The 15,948-nt window shown below is 41.2% G+C and overlaps 1 long non-coding RNA gene across 6 annotated transcripts in view; it reads left to right on the top strand.

Moving 5' to 3' along the window:
- The first annotated feature begins 6,175 nt into the window (after window positions 1-6,175).
- Window positions 6,176-15,948, top strand: part of LOC116085019 — a 45,886-nt gene continuing 36,113 nt past the window's right edge. For 5 of the 6 annotated variants that reach the window (XR_004116360.1, XR_004116359.1, XR_004116357.1 and 2 more), the window contains exons 1-3: window positions 6,176-6,369; window positions 7,945-7,995; window positions 9,024-9,124. This is a non-coding gene — a long non-coding RNA (uncharacterized LOC116085019). Of the gene's footprint in view, window positions 6,370-7,944; window positions 7,996-9,023; window positions 9,125-9,303; window positions 9,405-15,948 lie in introns of all 6 variants that reach the window. The other variant, XR_004116358.1, reaches the window with a different exon arrangement.

Here is a 15,948-nt window from a genome sequence, read left to right as displayed (position 1 = left end):
GAGTCAAGAAATATAGTGAGGCCTTTCTGATTATAGCAATGTTGTAACACTTTCCTTAAATTAGTTTTTATGTAGAGCCAGAACCTGGGTTGGGGGATTTGCATACTGATTTGCATTTCTGGAGTTTGCATACTGAAGAAATGATCTTGATTGAGGAAAAAGATTTGGGAAGGCATTTCCTGGCTTCTATGTGGTATCTTCCAGTCAGAATAGCTGTGCGCGCGCACACGTGTGTGTGTGTGTGTGTGTGTGTGTGTGTGTGTGTGTGTGTGTGTGTTGTTTTTGACTTTTTTTGTCTGTTTGCTTGTTTTGTTTTATTATTTGACTTAACGAGGTATAAATGTAAACTTAGATATAAATGTAAACTTTAAGCAAGAGCAACAGAGGTACCATGTAATTAACACGTCAAAGCTAATGCCGTCTTCACCAGACATACTTGCGCTCTGCAGGTGACAGTCTGTGTCAAGCCCTCAGGCCCCATCAGTGAATCCTTTTCATGTGAATTGCCAGAACAACCCCTAAAATCCTTGTGACTGCTTTCAAGACTGGTAATGTAATCCAAACCCCATTGAAAAGGTCTAAATCTGTACTCCCCCAGCAAGAAGTAAGAAAACACTTCCCAAGTGTTACTTGAAGAAATGTAGGCATCACCGCAGTGCCTCATTTTCAAACATTCTTTGCCAGAGTGGGTCTTCCCCTTGTACTCTTAGCAGAAGTCAATAGCCGGGTGGGGGGAGAGAATCTGGAAATGAATAAGAAATCACCACCTTCCTCACAAATAACTCAATAAAGGTGTGAAGAAATGCCAGGATCCCTGACACGTCAGCCCACTTACAGTTAGGAGAGCAGGGCAGACAGACAGACAGACAGACAGACAGACAGAGAGAAAGTTGACGTGTTAGAAACCAAAGTTCTTCCCTGAACTTTGAGAAGAGTCCAAAAAAGAAAAAAAAGAAAGGAAAGAAGGAAGAGAGAGAGAAAGAAAGGAAGGAAGCAAGGAAGGAAGGAAGGAAGGAAGGAAGGAAGGAAGGAAGGAAGGAAGGAAGGAAGAAAACATGCTGATGCATATGAAATTCTATCTGGTGACCTTACAGTAAAACAGACAATGCAAAGGGTAAACAAACTCTTGTAAACCAGAAACTTGCAGAAGTATGTCACAGTCTTCAGAGCAATGGTGTTCTGAGAGAACATTTCAGGAGTATTCAGCTGGATGAGAGAGTATGTGCCACCTCCTATTTCTGCTCAAAACCCAACTGATCATTTTCAATCAAATACTTTGTCATTTTTTTTTAATCTTTAAGATTAAGCTACTCTTAAAGTGCACAGAAAGGAGCCATAAACAAGAGGGACTGAGAAAGTGAACCTACTCCAAGAACAGTGTGTGAACTGAAAACAGTTTATCAGACTCAATGCTTATGTTTTACATGAGAAGAAGGGCTTAAGAAACTAGAAGGTGGATTTGTTTCCATTAGCGTGCTTTAATAGAAAAACGGGGTTACCTAAGAGAGGACAGTTATGGTTGGTAAAATGGTTCTGCAGGTAAAGGTGCTTGGCACCAAGCCTGAGGACCTGTGTTCAAATCCCCTAGACCCACGTAGAACTTCTGAAGAAGAAGCTCTGTGAGTTCAATACCAGCCTGGTCTACCTAGTGAGTTCAAGGCTAGCCAAGGCCCCACAGTGAGTTCTTTAAATTAGCATATACAGTAATAGAGTGCTATAATAGAAAATGCCGTGGCGATTTCACACCTATATGCTACGTGCCTTGTTTTTATTCACTCTCACTGCCTTCCCTTGCCCCCTTTCCCACTCTCTCACAGACCTCAGCCCTTCATCTTGCTTTTATATCAAATATATTCCATTATCCTCTCATGCACCCCTTCCTTACTCCATTATACATCTACTTTCCCTCTTAGAGTGGAATCTCTTCATCTGCGTTCTCATAAGGATGTTAAAAGCACATTGGATCTTCCTATGTGTGACACTGATATTAGCAGAAAAGAGCAAGGCATCCTAACTGATGCTATGGTTTGAAAATTGCTTACCCTTGGAATTTGTGCGAATATAATTCCTACAGTCATAAGTTAATGACATTTGGAGAGTGGAAACATTCCAACGGTGTTGAGAGATATAACCTTTGGGTGGTGATTAGGTTTAGACCCATCCAAGATGAATCACTGAATCCTGGTGGCTGTATAAGAAGAACAGAGAGCAGAGACGGATCTCTGTCTTTGCTTTTTGATACCTTGCACCAATTGATTCTTCCAGAAAGAAGACAGTCAGTAAAATAAAAGTGATGTCAGCACTATGCCCTTCCCTAAGTGAAATACCTTTATTCTTAAAAACTTTATTCTGCTATGTGTGGCAGTACATGACTGTAAAGGAGGAATTTTAATCCAGAAACATGGCTACTCTGTCAGGGATCATCCAAATACCTTCTAGGTCTTTTACTATCTGGATGGAATAACACACTTTCAATTCCTCTGTCTAAAATACAGGCATACCCTTAATACCCACCTTTAATCCCAAGTAAAGAACGTAAAGAACGTAAAGTTAGTTTATAGAAACTAACTTTAAAAGGAAGCAGCTATGTTTGAAAGTGATGTCTTACTGTGGGGCAGGCAAAGTAACAAGTAAGGAAAAAATTGGATAGACTGAGTCAGAGATAGTATATGCCCAGCTCTCATGAGAACAGATAAGAAAGAAAGGCTACTTAAGAGAACACAGCAGAGGGAGAGGAAGGGAGGGAGGGAGGAAGAGGGGTAGGAGAAAGACAGACAGAGAAAGAGAGAGAGCAAGAGAGAGAGAGAGAGAGAGAGAGAGAGAGAGAGAGACAGAGACAGAGACAGAGAGACAGAGAGACAGAGAGACAGAGACAGAAACAGAGAAAGAGAAAGAACATTTTCACTGTGACAGTGTTACAGAGACAGGCTTCAGGTGAAGACAGAACAAGCCAGAGAATGAGACAGAAGATTAAAACAGATTGTCAGAGTTAGTTTGAGGCCAAGCAGAGCAATTCAGTCAGAAGGCAAGAGAAGCCAGTTTGAATCAGTCAGTTTGGAGAGGAATTTGGGCCAAAACAGCTGAGTTGAAATTGCCAGCCAGAGTTCTGAAAGTGCTAGAAATGGTGAGCTTTTTCAGCAGTAAGCCTCACAGATGACTATTACATCTGGTGAATAAAAGTTACTTTTACATATATTCTAGCCCCAATACTCTGGATGCACAGGAAGGCAGATCTCTGAGTTTAAGGCAGCCCGATCTTCACAGTGAGTTCAGGGCCAGTCAAGGGCTCATAGTGAAACCCTATTTCAAGTAAAAACATTATCCTGCCACAGGAGCCAGACAGATACCTCATCAGATTACAGAGCTTGAGAACTTGAGTTTGAATGTTCAGCCCTCGGGTTTAAAACAAAACAAAACAAAACAAAAACAAAACAAAACAACAACAACAACAACAACAAAACAGGCATCGTCTCAGGCACCTAAATCCACAAAGCCCAGAGCTTTGCTCATTGCCAGCCTAATGCCAGGTGCAATAAGAGATGCATTCCCAAAGAAATAAGACAGGGAGAAATAAGATAGGACATCCAGGGTCCTCCCCAGGCTAAATATTCTCCCTTGCTCACTCATTCTCTCTCACATACAATCTCTCATCTTCATCCTACCTCAGGCATTCCCTTATAGTGATAAAATGGTGCAACACAATATGATAGTGATTTTTCTCTTTTTTCTCTAAGTACATATTACAGTGAAATCCCAAAACTTTCTTAATTTTTCACTTACTAGGTCAGAGAAACAACAACAGTGAAAGGCAGTCTTTCTCTTCTACAAACCTATAATAGACAGTGGAGAGAAGACTAAGAACGGCAGAGAGCCCATTCCTCACTCGGTTACACTCACATCAATCTCATGTGGGGCACATTTCAGAATCCTGTCTTTTAAAAACACAAGAAACCCCAGTAATGTCCTTGGGACCTATTAGGTGAGTAACATCCCATCACACCCATCAGCCTTGTGCTGCTTGCCACCTCCAAGTTCCAGCGATGCAGAATAGAACACAAACAAGGCTTTAAGTGGGTGATACCTTTCAACCATGAGTGAAGCTACATGGAGCTCTTTGCAGAAGCCCAGGATGATGCAAGATTGGAAAAGCATCTCTCCCAAGATTGGCATAGGTAGAGGCATACAGAGAACACTGAAAGAGTGAGGAAAGGAGACAGTAATCAGCCAGGAAATTAAAATCATTTAACAGAGTCTACAAGACAGGATATTCCATTTCTCATATATGGTCTACCCTCACACACTGAACACCTTTTTAACAAATGTCCTCTGTTTGGCCTTGGTGAATGAAGATTAGATGCACAAAGAAGTAACAATTTTTTTGAGTAATTCCAACAATGCAGATCCTGAGCTTACTCTCTAGAGAAGATCTCAGTATGGGGGGAAAAAGTATAGCCACTGAGAGGAGCTGGAAAGTGGGTTGGAAGTCTCATAGATAGCAAGCTATTGAATCCATGTTGGAGGCAGAGGGGTCACCAGTATGTATATCAAAGACAGCATGCATGGGAGGAAAATGTCTGTGCATAGGTGACAGATGATAGTGGGCAAGAAATGGGAGAAAGGAAATGAGACAATAAGGATGATTTCTCAGTAGCTTCTAGAAGTCTCTGAGCCCTTTCATAGCATAGGCATATGATTACATGAACTGTGTTTGATTCTTAGAGAAAAACAAGATTAAAGGGGCTAGAGAGATACTTATCATTCCAACATCTGAGAGGCAGAATTTTAAAAAGTAAATTTAGAGCAGGCTAAGTAACTTTAGAAGTTATCTGTGGATAATTTCAGGGCGAACAGGAGAAATCCAAATTCCCTTCCTTGGCTTGTTACTAGTCTTACCGGATCCCTGCATTGCAATGCTAGGTAAAGTGTTACTCTCTGATCACCAGCATCCAAGCAAGAGGTAAGAGATTTCTACACCTTCCAGACAGTGCCTCCTCCACCTGTGTGATGTTGTAATTAGGTGTTGTCAGTGAAAACAGTCCTTGCAGGCCGCAGAAGAGATGCACTGGAAACAGGTTTGAAGCTAAGTTAAAAAACACAGGTGTTGCTTTGTTCAATCAAAGACTAACAAGCACCTCGGTGGGATGAAAGCTTGAGAGGTGGAACAGGGAAGGGGTGACATCATCCTTTGCTGGAACCCTCTGCTAGAAGGAAGAGGTCCTGGAACAGCTTACTAAGCACTTTGTAATAGGGCATTCAGAAAATGTAGTCAGTACTGGATTTCAAAAAAGAAACAACATACACCTCTGGAAATAACCTGTGGTGAAAATACATTGGTAAGGGGTAAAGAAGCCATGGTGGTTAAAATTAAAGTTCAGATTTTTATTTATTTATTTATTTATTTATTTATTTATTTATTTATTTATTGAGGATCTTCTCTACACGCTAAGCAAGCTCTCTACCACTAAGCTCCGTCCCAGGCTTTAAAGGTTAGGTAGGCTTTGAAGTTGATAACAAATAATAATTAATGTGGACTTTTTGTTTTTATCTTTGGGGGCCGGGCTGTTGTCTTTGGGGGCTGGGCTGACATTTGTACCCTGGTGTGCTGTGTACACATTACTGCCATAATCACTGTACCTGGACTACTAAAATCAGCAGGAAAAAGGACTTTTTGGTTTGCTTTAAATAGTAGTAGTTAGGGCCTTGAGAGAAGGCTCATAAACCTGGGGACCTGAGTTTGATCCCTCAAACCAACTCCACACTGTTGTCCTCTGGCCCCCTACTGTGTGCTGAGTCACAAACACCTTTTCCTCCACATTATGTATACACCTAATAAATGGTTTTGCAAAAGAAGGGTAATTACCGTCCAGTAGTCTCACAAGCATCTCAAAGTTGAAATGTATCGTACATTGCTGATACATACTAACTACCGTCCCAGGGTACACGATACACTGTATCATGTGCTCTCCTCCCTTGAACAATCAGACTCACTTACACCAACCACACCGGCTCAGCAGAGAGAAAAGGCAAGCGCACAGCTTTTGCTCGAAGACTTTGCATCCCCCAAGTCAAGAACCTGTAAGATTCTGAGGAATCCTCCAAAATTCCAGAGAGAAGCTTCCCTTTAAACTTGAAGTTCTTCCCCCTCCCATCTCCATTATCTCCGAATCCAGGTACATCTGTAGTAGGAATTTGTTCTGTGGAACCCCGCAGCAGTATTTCCCTTCATCTCTATGGAGACAGCTCCTCTCGACTTTTGAAGGAACTTGCCTGTATTGTAAACAAACCTCTCTTGGCAATTGGCCTGTTTTCTTTTCCTATCTCATCTTCCATCTGCTCAAAGGCTTCGCTTCAAAAAGAAGTAGGTTGCAGGTGTGTACTTCTTCGTTCTTGACTACCCTCCCCCTTTGTTTCTGAAAGAGGTGGATCTTTGAGACTAAAATCTGCTCCCCTAAATGACATTAACAGTCCCACACAATGGGGCCCAATACCTGTGTGTACCTGTGAGCCCCTAGCTGGAGCAGACAGTTAGAACTATGGTTAGGCTTGAACAAAAGCCCTCATGGAAACGAGAGGCAGCCTCATGCATTTCATGAAGCAAATTACCAAACAACAAACAAACCGTGGTGCCAGCCAAAGATGAAACCGAATCAATCTTTTAGGCTCTTTCATTAAAGACAAAAGTGATTATTACACAAGTATTTTAATGACAGGAACAGCCTTGCTAATAATAATCCCTGTGTGGGGAGAAGGGGTTTTTATTTCCTTTTAGGAAAAACAAAACAAAACAAACAAACAAAAGGCCTCTCATGTTCCACTTGGGGTTTCATAGCTTCAAATTTGAAGTGCTTTATCTCCAAGGCTTAGGATGTGGGTACGTTATTTGTCTGATATAATAACTTTAATAGTCTTATAAGTTCACTTTTCTACATTATTTTTCCCTTGGTGTCAGCTATCATATCAAATGACTGCTAGGGTAAACATATTGGTCTGGCATTATTGCGAATAAGTATAAAAGGTCAACTTAGGAGGAGACGAAAAAAGATGAATTCCCTTCACCAAACACAAAATTTGAAGAAAGCTAATTAGAACTTGGCTAGAATTATAGGAAGACTTATGGACATATGAACCACAGTCTTAGATTGTCTCCTGAAAATGTGCTGTTTGCCTACTTTGGTTTTAATTTCCTTCAACACCTATGAAAACCACCTAACTGATAATGTCTAAGAAAAACTCATTCTTATTTTAACTGGCATATGAAAAATTCTGTGGATTTCTGATTTGTAATGTGTTTTCTGATACCCAGTCATCTCTCTGTATCACAGGAGATTATTTCTAGGCTCCTCTCAGATGCTTCAGTCTTAGATGCTCAAATGGCTTATGGGAAATGGCCTTGTATTTGTATCCTTATGCATGTTTTATATGCATACACACATCTTATGCATATTTCAGTCATTTGTAGATTACTCATGATTAACAATACATTGTACATGGTAAATTCATATTATTTTAGGAATAATGATAAGAAGAAAAGTGTATTTTCAGTATAGAGGCAGATGTTTGTTTTTATACTTTAAAAGATTTCTGATCTGAAAGTGATGGCAGCTGTGGATTTAGAGCTCAGTGGACTCCCGCTGTTGAATGATGAAATCAAGCTAGAACACCTTGTCTCCTCCTGTCCTGGCCAGTCTCTGTGGTGACTTCTGATATTACCCCCAAAGCCTAGGTATGAGAGGACCACGGTGGCCTCTCTTAGACAAACAATAGAAAATAACCAGTACTGTTTCCAGAATTTTTGGTTGTTGACAATCCTAAGGAGTATTTGAACCAGACACAGAATTAATAAGATTGGAATGCTTTCCATTTTAAGGTGTTTATACATCTTTTTTTTTTATTATATAGTCTAACTTTAACATACTCAATTACACAAACAATTTCATATTACAGGATGAAAACCCCAAGCCAGTAAAAATGAACACAAACAAAGGACTGTATATGGTATGTGAATATGTCCATGTGGGTATACATGTGCTTGTGAGTGCATACACATGTATTAATGCCTGTGGAGGTCAGAGATTGGGTATCTTTCTTGATCACTCTCCCCCTTATTTTTGAAAGTAGTATTTTGTGGTGGTTGGAATATACTTGGCCCAGGGAGTGGCACTATTTGGAGGTATGACCTTGTTGGAGTAGGTGTGTCACTGTGGAGGTATGACCTTGTTGGAGTTAGGTGTGTCACTGTGGACATGGGCTTTAAGACTCTTGTCCTAGCTGTCTGGAAGCCAGTCTTCTCCTAGGGGCCTTCAAATGAAGAGTAGAATTCTCGGCTCCTCTTGCACTATGCCTGCCTGGACTCTGCCCTGCTCCTACCTTGATGATAATAGACTGAACTCTGAACCTGTTAGCCAGCCCCAATTAAATGTTGTTCTTATGAGAGTTACCTTGGTCATGTAAAGCAATAAAACACTAAGACCAAAGTGTCTCTCATTAATCATAGATTTTATAAATTTAGTTAGGTTAGTTAGCCAGTGAGTTCTACGAGTCTACCTGTCTCCTGCTATGGTCCCCTCCCATGCTAGGATTACAGCTATGGCTCACACCTGCTGTGGGTTCTAGAGAGTCCAGCTCAGGTCTTGTTTGCACTGCTGACAATTTATTGCGGAGCCATCTCCCCAGCCCCAAAATAATCTTTGCATATATCTTTATAAAACAGTTGTTTTATATATGGCAAAAATCAACAATAGTTATTTAAAGTAACATGTATATATGTATGTATGTATGTATGTATGGATGGATGGATGGATGACTTTATTGAAGCCACTTTTTGAGGAAAACAAAGTCAGACTGTACGGGGCTACTTTTGTGACCTAGTTCCATCCTGTTCATAACATGAATTGGACAAAGACTGCTATGGTCAAGTGTATTCTTAGTTAGGTGTTGTTTCAAGTCTCTAATATGGATTTATTTATATGTATAAGTGGTTTGCTCACATTTATATCTGTATATTATATGCATCCTGGAACTAGAGTTGAACAGCTATCAACTGGTATGTGGGTGTTGGAAATCACACCCCAGTCTTCAAGAACCAAAGCTTAACCACTGACCTACCTCACAGCCACCCACAGTGGTAAGAATGTTATTGTTGTTTTAATCATTGCCTTGTAACAATATCCAAAGATTATGTGAGCTACTTTCCTAAATACTGTGGTACAAATACCTGAGGACAACCTAACGAGAATTATTAAATTAGTCTAGTAGTTTTAGGAAGTTCAGCCCTCAGTCACTTGACCCCAATGTCTTCGCCAGAATATCATGGTAACTGCAACATACTGCAGAGGAAATTCTTCAGCTCATGTCAAACAGGTGCTGCCTGCAGGGACCTGCTTTCTCCAGTTAGGCCTCACCAGGTAAGTTTTCTGGAACTACCATAAAACCAGGTCCAGCTAAGGATCCCATGCTGAACACGAATCAGTGGGGACACTTCATATTCAAACTGTATCACAGCATCATAGCCCTGTTCTAACAATACAACCATTATGCCAGAAGTCAGCACAACACACATAAGCATATTACATCTCTCTCAACGGTTTACCTCAGCGCTTTGTCAAGACCACACCACATGCTGCTGTTAGACAGCCCTTGCCTTTATTTGTACACCAAAGTGTAGGATTGAACCTAAGTTCAAAACACAGTGTAAGTCCCTAAGAGTTTATGTGAGTCCCTCCAGAAAACAGGTCAGACATCTTGAGGCAATAGAAGCTGGAGCGTGATGTTAAATTATGCGATGGAAAAAAAATCTGATAGCCAGTTTTATAGAACAAATCTACGTAGAAACTTGTTTTCAAGGCTGCCATAGTAAGTCTGAATGGGAGAGTCCCCAGTCCAGGAAAGAGTTGATTGTGGCCCTTGGTAAACAAATGGAGAACTGGCTTGTCTCTGAAACTCTTTAGTTTCTTCCTGCTGTCCTTTCCACTTCTCAGTTGGATTTATAAGCTGACCTGTCAGTGCGTTCCAGCAGGCACCTACTCTGTCTCCTTCATTTTGAATTTCTGCTAATGCAGCTGCATTTTATAGTTGGTTATGGCTTCGGGGCACAGTGTCTTATAGAACACTTCTTTCTGGAGGCTTGAAGCTCACCTGAAAACCCTGCAGGATAACTCTGTGAACACACACAGATTTTCATGCAGGAAGCATCTCCTGAATGTGTACTGTGTGCATGTACTGCTAAAGGCTTAGAAGGCTGGAGGAAGGAGGGGCTAATGTCTCTCCTCATGCAGTGCCCTCAGTTGTGGAGAACACAAGCTTTCATTAAATACATAAATATATGTAGCATTATAATACAGAAACTTTCAACAGAGAAATGTGACATTCAGCATTTGGAAACAATTTGCAGAAAAGTTGTCCCAGAGAGAAGCAAGGCTTGGGTTAAAATTTGCAGAGGACACAGTAATTAAGCAGACAGATAGTAGGATTTATAGTCTGTTCCTGTTTACTGGAACCTCAGTTTCATAAGAGCCAGCACATGCAGCCTTTGAAACATGACCCACAGGACTGCAACTGCTCATGTTCAAGCTTCAATGACTATTAAATGAATAAGTTTACCTAGTCAAATACAGAGGGAGGGCAGAGCGATTCAGACAGGATTATACAAAATGCCCTAACTGAAGGAACTACGGAAAAGAAGACATTGAGACAATCCAACAGTTCAGATGCAAGTCTAGGAAGCAGAGGGGTTGGAGAGCGGCATGATTCCCAGGTGCAGTCAGTAGAGCCATGTGCTCCATCCCTATTTGATTATTGGCCATCCAAGACTCCAGAGCTTAATTTGGACTACAATCGTTTTGTAGAAAAGACCCATAAGAGACATGATGCTTCCATCGCCTATGAAAGTGGTAAGCAATTATTATTCTCACACCACACCAGAAGTGTAAACCAAAGCTGGTCAAGCTGACCCACACCTTTAATCCTGGCATGCAGAGAGGCAGAGGCAGAGGCAGAGGCAGAGGGGAAGAGGGGCAGAGAGAGAGGCAGAGGAGGGGCAGAGAGGCAGAGAGTCAGGAGGCAGAGGCACAGAGAGGCAGAGGTGCAGAGAGGCAAAGAGGCAGAGGCACAGAGAGGCAGAGAGGCAGAGAGGCAGAGGCAGAGAGGCAGAGGCAGAGAGGCAGAGAGGCAGAGGCAGAGAGGCAGAGAAAGAGGCAGAGGCAGATCTCTAATGAGTTACAGGGCACAGATCTATGCAATAAGACCCTGTCTCAAAAGAAATGAAAGAAAAGAAATGAAAGGAACAAAGAAGAGAGGAAGGAAAAGACAGAGAATGTAAACTGTTTTAGTATGATTTCAGCAGCACAAAGGCCAGTGTAAGAAGTTAACTCTCTCTCTCTCTCTCTCTCTCTCTCTCTCTCTCTCTCTCTCTCTCTCTCTCTCTCTCTCTCTCTCTCCCTTCTTCCCTCTCTCCCTCCTCATCCTCTGCTCAGTACATCCTCTTCTCACCCCTTGTTTCTTTCTCTCCACCTGCCCTCCTTTCTTTTCCTCCTTTCTTTTCCTCCTTCCTTCATTGACTCTGTAGGTAGTGCTTTGCTCTGACATTGTCATGCATATGTAAAATTTAAAAAGAAAGCCAGGCAGTGGTGGGGCAAGCCTTTAATCCCAGCACTTGGGAGGCAGAGGAAGGCAGACTTCTGAGTTCGAGGCCAGTTTGGTCTACAGAGTAAGTTCCAGGACAGCCAGGACTATACAGAGAAACCCTGTCTCGGAAAAAAAAAATTAAAAAAAAAAATGAAAGCAGAAATTATACAACCCTTGAGCTAAGGCAACCAATCTTTATTGAACTTCTCCTAGATGACCAGATCGCTTCTTGACCCCAACTTTGGGGATGAGCCCTCTGTATCCTGACACATACCACCATATATGTAGAGGAACTGAAATAGATCTCAACTCAAATAAATTCTGTATAACATTGTATCAAAATGGACTATGTATGAGTTAAATTTGGGAAGCCTCCTGAGGAAAACAGTTTTAAAAAAATCATTTAATGTATAATGTACATGCGTTCAAAACTTAAGGCAATTTGGGGAAGCAAAATCTCATGCCTATTGCAGAATTTAGACATCAGATAAGAACATCCAATGAATTTTTTCCCTATTCCCTCTTAATATCAAACAGGAGTCCTTTTCTTGTGCAAAAGAAATAGGAAAACGTTTAACCAAGGGACAGACAAAGGGCATAGTAGTTCATGACCCCATTACAAACTATAGAGCTGCAAATTTCCCAAAACTGAAATATCTCTATTCAAACTACAAAGTATTAATTTGTCATTAACCTTCACAACATCTTTTTCCTGCTCCATGGGAAAATTTAATGTCTTCATAGAAATGTTTCTTTTAGAATGCATACAGTACCATCTGCAAGTTTGGTTATCTTCCATGAGTCTAAGGCATAGCTGGTTCATGGTCCATTTATTAGGCCTTCCCTACCCGAAAGGCACTGTAATCAATTGACGATGACTCTTTTTGAGAATATTTCCCCCCTTTTTTTGGATCAACACCTGCTAGTCTGGTCTTGTGTCTCTTTCACTCTCTCAGATAATGTTTCACTGCTTAGAGGCCTTTGAAAAGCAACAGATAACAAACACTCTTTGGTCCCTGGATTTCAATAGAATAACCTGAAACTCCTTATCATGAAGGCTGAGGCAGACCATGATATTGGGGAGTGGCTGAGGTTTCCCAGGTCCTAGATCCATGAATAATTTGATTTCTTTTCATCAACAACAACAACAAAAATAATGGGTTAAACTAAATGTGTATTCGTATCCCCAAGATAGTTTTATTTATTTAACAGCAGCAACAGTGACCTACCTAGGTCTCCCCACTTTGCTCATTTCAAAACCTAGCACTCTGTTTACAGCCTGTCTTCTGCATGCAGACAAGGACTGGCTAGACATCAAGGCATCAAGGGTCATGTCTCAGCGGAGACAACAGCGGGGTTGAATACGGGCACATTTTCAGATCTCTTGATGAAGAGGCTTTTAAGTAGCCCTGTTGACTAGCTCAATAGCCATGAGATGAGCTCCCTGTGGATGTCAGGCTGTGTTGTTAAGCCATGTTCAAAGGCTTTTAAGGAGAAAACTACCAATCTGGCTAAAGAGTTCTGGCTTTCATATGTTAACAAATTTTTTTTGGGGGGGGGGGAGAGATAGATCTGTCCCCTGCCTCACTGCCCACACCTTGCTCTGTGTTTGAATATATTTATATTGCATGCCATGATTTTCAAGTACACACAGCAATCAATCAGAATGCTTTTCCAAGGAGCTCGTGCACTCTGGGCAGTCAGGTTTTTTGTTAATGAACAGGTGAGCATTTTTTGCCCATCCAACAGTGTATCTGGAAACTAGCTAATATGAGTGAACAGATCAATTCTGACCTGTACTCCTCTCCTTCCAGAGCACATGCATCATCTACCAGGATCTATTATAATTTTGGCACAGTAGGCCAATGCCTCTCAGAGTGACCTATGGCAAATCAGTTAACTCCTCTTTAATCCCTCTATTTGATAACAATGAAATAAATACAAACTGACTGCAATTCTCAGAATTGGCACAACACTAAAAAAGACAAAATGATAGGACAATAAAGTTGGATCATACAGGGAAATACATAGAAACACAAAGGAAGAAAGCGTGAATATGGGGTGTAGAGGGGATCTTTTGTGCAATGGATTAAAGTTCCACATGTCAATGAAAAGCCTTTGGCCAATGAGCTGAGGGAGGATTAGAAGGTGAGACATCCTGGTAGAGAGAGATTGGATTTCTGGGACAGAGACAGGCACAGGAGAAGATTTGCTCTGGAATCCTGGAACAGCAGCAAAAAACTGAGGACCAGGGAACCAACCACATGGGAACCAACCAAGTGGGAACCAACCACGTGGGAACCAACCACGTGGGAACCAACCACGTGGGAACCAACCACGTGGGAACCAACCACGTGGCAGAACCTAGAACAGAGTTACAGGATGATTAAGTTATGAGCTAGTCAGGGAAGGGTCCTGGGCTTTTGGCCTAGGCATTTATTCTTATATAAGAAGTTTTGGAGAACAATAGAGCTTCTTTAGGGATGATGTTTTGAAGGTAAACAGCAACCGTGGCTGGAGAACACTATGAGACACCAACAGCTATTATGTTTTTTACTCCAAAAGGCTTATTTTTACATATATTGAACACAATTAAAAATTGTAAGAATTACAAGCCCTAAAGCAAATCTTTCTCACTATGTCAAAAAGAATGCTGAATGTTGTCTACACATTTCAGAAAGACAGTTGGTCTCCTATGATTTCTCAACCTAGACATGGCATGTTTAGAGGGAACCAGAATGCATTGTCATTGAGTGTGCTTGTGTTTGGTTGAATTACATGGAACTGAGTCTGGATCAGAAATGGGGAATATTGTAACCTCCCCCTTGAAAATATTTCCTGACAAGCAAGGAAGTATTTACCTCTTGGATATTAAAAAAAAAAATGAAAGCATCATCCACGATATGAAAAATAAATGAATAAGCAACATTAGTGTTGAACTATCCTTGACTGTCATACATTCTGTGACACAAGAGTTTCTTAAACTAAGCTCTGTTGTCACTTAGCTGAAGTTAACATTTGTTCTTCCACAAATCAGCAAGAATTTATTGTACACTACTTTAAAGGCTTCTACGAAGGGGTAATAGGAAATGACAAAACAAAGTTTGATTGTGATTATTTGATTTACAAAGTCGAGTTTGCTTCTCAGACAGATGATGTCAAATTCTAGTTAAGTGAAGAGATGCAGCATTACCCTCTGACTTCTGTAAGTTGTGGCAAGACTGCCTTGGCATACATTGTTCTTAGTGCCCTGCAGGGGGCAGGTGAGGTTGGATTCCTTACTACCTGTTGTTAGATCACAAAGTTTGAAGGGCCTGCTAAATACTACCTACATCCAGGGTTTGAATCAGATCTCAGGCATCTTTGCTGATACAATTGGAACCCAGAAGATCTAGTTCTAATTGCAGTCCTGCTAATAAGGTTGCTAAGTGCCATTAAATAAAGTCCTTTAGCCTGTTGGGTCTCAGGTAGCTCCATTTCTATGTGAGAAGGTAGAGTACATTTTCTCAGATGAGCTGTCCACAGAAACTGCACTTTCAGTTAGCAAATGTGAGAACTCGTAAAGATTTTTCCTGGTCATTTCCTTTATTTGCTTTGTTTTTGTTTTTCAAGACTTGTTTCTTTGTGTGTATTCCTGGCTGTCTTGGAACTAGCTCTGTAGACCAGGCTGGTTTCAAACTCCCAGAGATCCACCTGCCTCTGCCTCCCTAGTGCTAGGACTAAAGGTATGTGCCACCACGCCCAGCTCCTAAACATGGCTTAAGCCTTTATCTTAGCATAATTCTATTCTTAGATGCATCAAATCACATTGAAGACTCACAAAGTAAAAGTCATGTTTGCAATGCCATCTTCAACTGAGGTAGCTCTGGAAAAGGATTTTTTTTTTTTTTTTTTTTTTTTGAGTTCTTCAGGGCACACGTGAGCTTCCTAGAGTCACCTGTTCCCATCTCCATAAAACACCCCCTCATGCTTGTTGTCTCCCTTTAGGTCCTTGAAAATGTGGTTTCTATCTTGTTTTTCTCATTTAACATCCATAAAATGAGATACAGAGCTCACCAGGCACAGGGATAACACTGCATTTGAGCCATACTATCTCTGGGTGAGCTAACAAAGTCCTACACCCAGTCCCATTGTCAGCCTACAAGGTGTGAAAGAGATAAGGTGGGGTGGGAACCTGACCCACTGACAGCCAATCAGAAGAGCTTTTGTCTATGGATCTGAACAGGGTGACTCATCAGCCACCAATCCCATAAGCTTTCACTAGGAGAACAAAAGTCCACTATTGTTAACCCAAAGGCTGCTCTTGGTTTTATTCCCCTGTACAGA

This window comes from Mastomys coucha, unplaced genomic scaffold, assembly GCF_008632895.1.
Source record: "Mastomys coucha isolate ucsf_1 unplaced genomic scaffold, UCSF_Mcou_1 pScaffold9, whole genome shotgun sequence".
In the NCBI taxonomy this organism is placed as follows: Eukaryota; Metazoa; Chordata; class Mammalia; order Rodentia; family Muridae; genus Mastomys; species Mastomys coucha.
This window is presented reverse-complemented; position numbering and strand designations above follow the sequence as displayed.